Source organism: Pelodiscus sinensis, chromosome 9 (assembly GCF_052426305.1).
Source record: "Pelodiscus sinensis isolate ZL-2025 chromosome 9, ASM5242630v1, whole genome shotgun sequence".
Lineage (NCBI taxonomy): Eukaryota > Metazoa > Chordata > Testudines > Trionychidae > Pelodiscus > Pelodiscus sinensis.
Genome location: NC_143060.1, coordinates 66,910,505 through 66,918,496, shown reverse-complemented (window position 1 = coordinate 66,918,496; position 7,992 = coordinate 66,910,505).

The following is a 7,992-nucleotide window of genomic DNA, read 5'->3' as shown; positions in this document are numbered from 1 at the left end:
AGTCGCACTGCTCCACTCAGATGTATTATGGAGTTGTGTTATGGGTGCCTCCAATTTCTGTCAGTCTAAATCAATACGAAGCTATTAAAAGACAGCAGCTTGGGAAGTGGGTGGATGACTAGCAGTCAATAAATGAAATGAATGGGCAGCAGGTTTAAAACAAATAAAAGGAAGCCAACCTGTGGAACTCCTTGCCAGAGGATGTTGTGAAGGCCAAAAAAGAGCTAGAAAAATTCATGGAGGATAGGTCCATTTATAGCTATTAGCCAGGCTGGGCAGGGATGGTGTCCCCAGCCTCTGTTTGTCAGAAGCTGGGAAGGGCTGACATAGGATGGATCACTAGACGATTGCCTGCTCTGTTCACTCCTTCTGGGCACCTGGCATTGGCCACTGTCGGTAGGGTTGCCAGGTGTCTGGTTTTCACCCAGACTGGTCGTTAGTTGGGTCCCCCGTCCGGCAAAAAACCCAGAAAATACTGGACATGTGAAATATCCAGTACTGCCTGTTTCCCTCGGACAGAAACCCGGCGGGGACAATTTTCCCCTGCCACATCTGGCAGGGGTGGGGGAGTGAGGAGCGTGGGGCCATTTAAAGGCACAGCTTAACAACTTTGGTCTCCCCCCTTTTTTTTTCCTCAACAGAATTTTTTCAAGGTTTTTTTTTGGGGAGGGGGGGGGGCTGTTGGTATTTTTTGTTAAACCATCTGGCAACCTTAACTGTGGGAAGACAGGACACTGGGTTGGAGGGACCTTTGCTCTGACCCAGCCTGGCCTCATGGTCTGATGAGGAGAGTGAGATAAAGGAGCTGAATCATGCACTCCCCAAAAATAAAAGCCTTTGACAAAGCGTCTCCTGCCGAGACCCAAGAGTATTAAATTGATCCCTGCCAGATAATTACTAAGGCGGGCGGGTCCCTGGTCGCACACAGACTTTGCATCCGGGGCTCGCAGGCTGGTTGCAGCGCGAGGTGCACTTGAAGGAAGCCGAGGCAGGGTGGCCATTAGGCCGCTGGCTGCAAGGAAGCAGAAAAGGCATTTTGATTAAGACGTTTCTGTAGCTCGTGGAGGAGATTGCTAATCTGTATTACACGGCTCAGCCACGAGGTGCCACTGTGTGCCAGGGACCTTAGCTGAGCTAACCTAGCCACAAGGACAGGGATGGACAAAGTGACTGGGCCGGGGCCGGGCCCTGCCTTCATCCCAGGGGGCCGCAGGAGCGTGGGAGCCAGGAGGGTCTCCCGGGAACGGGCAGCTTTGCTCACTGCGCCTGCAGACCTGGAACGCGCGGGGGGTGCGGATTGCGCCGGGGCAGCGCACTGATGGGATGCAGAGGGGGTGCCCTGCTCGCACAATGCTGGGAGCAATCCGCTCGCCCCTCACCTCCCGGGCCCTGGCTGTGCGTGTCGCTTAGTGATACCGGTCGGGGGAAATCTACGGAGATGGAGACCAGCAGAATGTCGCCAGCGGGAAGCATCGCCCTCCCTTTCCCTTCTGGCAGACAGGCCAAGGCTAGATCTTCCACCTCCTTTGTCTCTGGGCCTCGCCCGCTCCCGCTGAGCCCGGGAACCTTTTGTCTGTTTGCGGGGATAGGCCTGTGGAAGCAAGGAAACAGCCCTCTGTGCTGGTGTCGGCGCAGCTGCTGCTGAAAAAGCCAAACGGCAGCTTCTAGCAGCAACCCCTCGTCCTGTAAGCGCTTACGGTGGAGACGGCAAGCGATTCATATTTGAAAACAACCGGGGCTTCGATCTGACCTTAGCAGCCTTGTGGGAAGTGTCCTTGAGCCGTTGTCTTGCTGGTGGGGATGGTAGAAATCGGTTATTTTAATAACTGTGTAACTGCTACATTTCTGGCCCCACTCCCGGGGATGTGAGCCAACAGGGCGCCTGCGTCATGCATCTGTCTGGGTTGTACAGATTCCGGACGGGTGGCAGTGACTTTCTGCCGTAGATCTGGGTAATTGGAGAGACAGGATGAGTCTTTCGGTGGCAAAAGAAAATGGGGAGCGAGGGATGGAACCGTTTGCCATTCGGGGTATCTCCCTCAGCATCGGAAGGGTGATTTGGAGGCAGTTCAGATGTCTGTTCCTCCTCCCTTGCACTGTCAACGACAAGACGTAATCCGCCTAAGCTTTCTTCCAAAACGTGGCGCTGTCTCCCTGCAGGCCACGGCGTCGCTCCAACTCCCCATCATACTGGTAAACGGACTCACCTCTGATCTAGCCGCAGTGCGCCTCAGCAAAAGTACCAATTTCCCCCAAGTCATCCTGGAATCGGCCACCTCGCCACAAGCACCCTGTTGACTGGGGACGGAGAGACTGGCGTTGGGGAAAGGTGAAGAGGGGAGCACAAACAGCATCTCCACAACGTTGGGAAGTCGTAAGAAACGAGTTTCGCTGTGCAGCAAGCAGAGACAGGAATTGTCTCCTGGCGTGTGCAGGGGCTAACTAAGAGCTCTGGGATCCAATTAAAACGATGGTTGGGTTGAATTTAGGCCAAAGCGTAGTAAGTGCAAAATGTTACACAAACCGAGACCATCCGAAATGTTTCCTAGAAAAATACAGAGGAAACAGTTTCCTCCCTGTGATGGTTTTTCTGAAAAACAAAAGCTTCTCTCTCTGGCATTAGCTGCGCCCTTTATCATTAATGGATCCGAAAGCGTCAGACTAAAATAGACTTTGCAAGCAAAGAAAAATGTAGAAAAGCAAAACCAAACAGCCCAGGGAGACACGCCTCAGCCCAAGACATATTTCCTCTGTGAACCTCTCGGACATTAAGATTTTTAACAGCCTACCTAGGTCCCATTAGACAAAATTTCTAAATTGCATTCCCTAATTGCATTGCAGAGGCAGTGTGGTTCTGCAGATTAGCATCCGGGGCCAGATCTTAAAGATATTTAGGTACACGGCGCCTACTGAAACCAATGGGAGTTGGGTACCTAAATGCCTGTACGGATCTGGGCCCTAGTGACTCATGTTCCAACCCAAGATCTGCAATAGGCTCATGATGTAACCTCTGGCAAGCTCACTCCCAACTGTCTCAGATTTGCTGTCTCTAAAACAGGGTCAGTAATTATCTGCCTGGCGGAAGCCAAGAGAAGCAATTAGTTAATGTGACTGCTTTGATGTTAGAAAGGGAGCTTTGGGGCTCAGGGGCGGAGGAGCAGAGCTTGCTGCAGGCCAGATGTGAGGTGCGTCTGAGCTGCAGGAAGGGGAAATCGCAAAGCATTTCGGAAGACTTGTGGTGAGAACGGCGTTGTCTCCAGCCTCGTCAGTTTGGAAAGCAGGAAGATGTGCTGGACATACCAATGTAGCTCTGTGCAGTCTCATTCCCCCACCTGCTCTTCTTTTGCCGGCTCAGCGCTGAAGAGGGAAACGCCTGGGCTGTGTCTAGACTGGCCAGTTTTTCCGCAAAATCAGCTGCTTTTGTGGAAAAACTTGCCAGCTGTCTACACTGGCCGCATGAATTTCCGCAAGAACACTGACGATCTCATGTAAGATTGTCAGTGTTCTTGCGGAAATACTATGCTGCTCCCATTCGGGCAAAAGCCCCTTTGTGCAAATCATCAGCACAATACTGTTTTGCGCAAAAAAACCCCGATGGCTAAAATGGCGATCGAGGCTTTTTTGTGCAAAAGCGCGTCTAGACTGGCACGGACGCTTTTCTACAAAAAGTGCTTTTGCGCAAAAGCGTCTGTGCCAATCTAGACGCTCTTTTCTGAAAATGCTTTTAACGGAAAACTTTTCCGTTAAAAGCATTTCCGGAAAATCGTGCCAGTGTAGACGTAGCCTTGGTGCCGAGGAGCAATGCTTTTGATGGGAGCTGAAGTGCTTGCAAACCTGGGTCCACTTGGAGCGCAGTGCAGAGCCACGGGCATGGGTGCTCCCCAGAAGGCATGGCGGAGGGCAACAGCTAAGCTCAAGAGACCGCTCCAGCATGGGCAGGGAGCCAGCTGGCTTGTAGCTCAAAGGGTCGAGGCTCCTATATTGAGGTCCTAGGTGGCAGTTACATAGGCACCGGGACAGGACAGCCGCTCCAAACGCTGCAATGCCAAGTGCCAGAGGCTCTTCTGGGCCTGTGCCAGGGCCAAACCCGGGACAAAGGGCAGGAGCGGCAGGGGCAGCTTCCGGCTTCGCTGTCGCCAGGCGTGTCCCGGACTCAAGGCTCCCTCTTCACAGCTGCCAAGGTTTGTGCCGCTCCGCACGGGACAAGAGGTGCACGCTATGGAATACTTTGCACGCTGTCGCACAATTTGCACGTAACCCCGAAATTCAAGCACGTGATCCACACATCTGGGTCCTCAAGATGAGGCCAGGCAGGGCGGGGAATCGAGCCCTTCCGTGTCTGAGCCAGCGGGGGCCCCAAGGTGAGGCCCTCAGGCTGGGCAACACGCATCCAAAGAGCCCAACACCAGCTCGTGCTGCACAACTTCCTTCTCGAGCACCCCACAGCCCCTCCTGCACAAGCGGAAGAGCCGGGAGCAGACCAGGGCCTCCAGGAGCGCACCACGCAGGGCCACTCGGAGCCGCTCTGACCCCATTTCTCCTCGGCTCCCACTGAGCCCCGAGCCGGCAGAAGGAAAGAGCGCGGGGAAGGCCCTGCAGAGCTTGGTGTGTTTGTCCAGCCCCTTCCTGCTTCGCAGGGCCGGCGAGACAGAGACGGGCAGCCAAGACAATCCCCCCGCCTCGCTCGGCCCTCCCAAGCCCCTCTCGCGTGTACGCTTTCCCTCTTACTTGGGGTGGAACCGCTGCAACGGCCGGGAGGCCGAGAGCAGGATTCTAACTCGTCTCCAGTGCAGCTGGGCTGCCACGTCACGTCCTCGCCACCGCATGTGCCATGCGTGCCCTGCCACCTCACCTAACCCTCACCACTGTGGGAGGGTGACAGGAGCCAGCAACAGCCCCAGTGTAACCCTGGCCCAATACGCGAGTCACCCCAATGCCCTGGGACGCTAGGACATTCTGGGGTGCAATCCAGACCAGCAAGGGGTTGTGTCAACACCTGTCCTGCAACTCTGGGAGCGTCTCAAAGCTTTGCCGCTGCAGCTTCCAGCAACGGGGCCCTGCGGCCCAGGCCAGGGTCTGTTCCCAAAGCCCAGAGGCTGTTGCTTTGATGGGGAGAGAGAGCTTGGAGGGGTTTCCCCCTTCACTTTTCGAGTGCTGCCCCCCCTGGAAATGCATTTTCCTGAGGGCCCCCCCTCCCCAAAAGCTCATCCCTGCTGTGAGGCTGGTGTCATGGGGAAGGGGCCCTGTTTCGGGGCTGGCGAAGATGCAGAGCGACCTGCGTCTGCCCCCCAGCCTTGCCAGAGAACAGCCACTTGGCAGGGGAGGGTCCATGAGCGTCGATGACCCCGGCTAACGGTGACCAGGCGGGTCTGATGTCAGTGAGCGCCCAGGGCTGGGCAGTCACCAGCAACTGTTCACCCTGAGCTGCTGCCCGGGCACTTGGTCATTTCTAACCCTACGTGCAGCGCAGGTTGGATGAGTGACGCCCACGGGCCCGGTGTTACCAGCCTCCCTCAGCAGTGTGCCTGGGGCACCCGGCCCACCGCCGCCCCACACACCACCAATGGACGGCCCCCGCGAGGCACCGCACCAGAGCCAGCCCCAGTGAGACAAGCCCCACCCCGACGTGGGAACCCCTGCGCCCCGCACTCTGCCTCCCGCCCCCCGCCACGCGAGCCCTGGGCCGCAAGAGCCTCGGGAGCCACCGACTCCAGCCCCTTCCCGTGCGCCCCTCCGCTCCCTCGCGGCATGGGACCTGCGCAGGTGAGTCCCCAGATCCCAGCGCCCGCACCGAGCCGGCCCACAGGAGACCCTCTGTGTGCGCTGCCCATAGGAGCCCTTCGCACCCCTCCCCCTTCGGACCCCTCTACACCCCCCCTCTGAACCCCTCTACACCCCTCCCCCCTCTGAACCCCTCTACACCCCCTCTGCCCCCTCGGAACCCCTCTACACCCCCTCCCCCCTTCGAACCCCTCTACACCCCCTCCCCCCTCTGAACCCCTCTACACCCCTTCACACCCCTCCCCCCTTCGAACCCCTCTACACCCCCTCTGCCCCCTCGGAACCCCTCTACACCCCCTCCCCCCTCTGAACCCCTCTACACCCCCCCCCCCTTCAAACCCCTCTACACCCCCTCCCCCCTTCGAACCCCTCTACACCCCTTCACACCCCTCCCCCCTTCGAACCCCTCTACACCCCCCCTTCGAACCCCTCTACACCCCCTCCCCCCTCTGAACCCCTCTACACCCCTTCACACCCCTCCCCCTTCGAACCCCTCTACACCCCCTCCCCCCTTCGAACCCCTCTACACCCCCTCTGCCCCCTCGGAACCCCTCTACACCCCCCCTTCGAACCCCTCTACACCCCCTCCCCCCTTCGAACCCCTCTACACCCCTTCGCACCCCTCCCCCTTCGAACCCCTCTACACCCCCCCTTCGAACCCCTCTACACCCCCTCCCCCCTTCGAACCCCTCTACACCCCTTCACACCCCTCCCCCTTCGAACCCCTCTACACCCCTCCCCCTTCGAACCCCTCTACACCCCCTCCCCCTTCGAACCCCTCTACACCCCCTCTGCCCCCTCTGAACCCCTCTACACCCCTTCACACCCCTCCCCCTTCGAACCCCTCTACACCCCTTCACACCCCTCCCCCCTCTGAACCTCTCTACACCCCTTCACACCCCTCCCCCCTCTGAACCCCTGTACACCCCCTCCCCCCTCTGAACCCCTCTACACCCCTTCACACCCCTCCCCCTTCGAACCCCTCTACACCCCCTCCCCCTCTGAACCCCTCTACACCCCTTCACATCCCTCCCCCTTCGAACCCCTCTACACCCCCTCTGCCCCCTCGGAACCCCTCTACAACCCTCTGCCCCCTCGGAACCCCTCCCCCCTCTGAACCCCTCTAAACCCCCTCCCCCCTTCGAACCCCTCTACACCCCCTCCCCCCCTGAACCCCTCTACACCCCCTCTGCCCCCTCGGAACCCCTCTACACCCCCTCTGGCCCCTCGGAACCCCTCTACACCTCCTCTGCCCCCTCGGAACCCCTCTACACCCCCGCCCCCCTCTGAACCCCTCTACACCCCTTCACACCCCTCCCCCTTCGAACCCCTCTACACCCCCTCCCCCCTTCGAACCCCTCTACACCCCCTCCCCCCGAACCCCTCTACACCCCCTCTGCCCCCTCGGAACCCCTCTACACCCCCACTGGCCCCTAGGAACCCCTCTACACCCCCTCCCCCCTCTGAACCCCTCTACACCCCCTCCCCCTCGGAACCCCTCTACACCCCCTCTGGCCCCTAGGAACCCCTCTACACCCCCTCCCCCTCGGAACCCCTCTACACCCCCTCTGCCCCCTCGGAACCCCTCTACACCCCCACTGGCCCCTAGGAACCCCTCTACACCCCCTCCCCCCTCTGAACCCCTCTACACCCCCTCCCCCTCGGAACCCCTCTACACCCCCTCTGGCCCCTAGGAACCCCTCTACACCCCCTCCCCCCTTCGAACCCCTCTACACCCCCTCTGGCCCCTCGGAACCCCTCTACACCCCTTCACACCCCTCCCCCCTCTGAACCCCTCTACACCCCCTCTGCCCCCTCGGAACCCCTCTACACCCCTCCCCCCTTCGAACCCCTCTACACCCCCTCCCCCCTTCGAACCCCTCTACACCCCCTCTGCCCCCTCCACACCCCCTCCCCCTCCATGGTCCTACACCCCACAACCCCCCTACCCCCGCATTAACCCCTCCATAGTCCTACACCCCACGAAACCCCGCCCCCTGCATTAACCCCTCCATGGTCCTACACCCCACAACCCTCCTGCCCCCCCCTTAATCCCTCCACAGTCCGCCCCCCTGCCCCCTGTCCCCCCGCATTAACCCCTCCACAGTCCTACACCCCACAACCCCCTGCCCCCCGCATTAACCCCTCCACGGTCCTACACCCCACAACCCCCTGCCCCCGCGCATTAACCCCTCCACGGTCCTACACCCC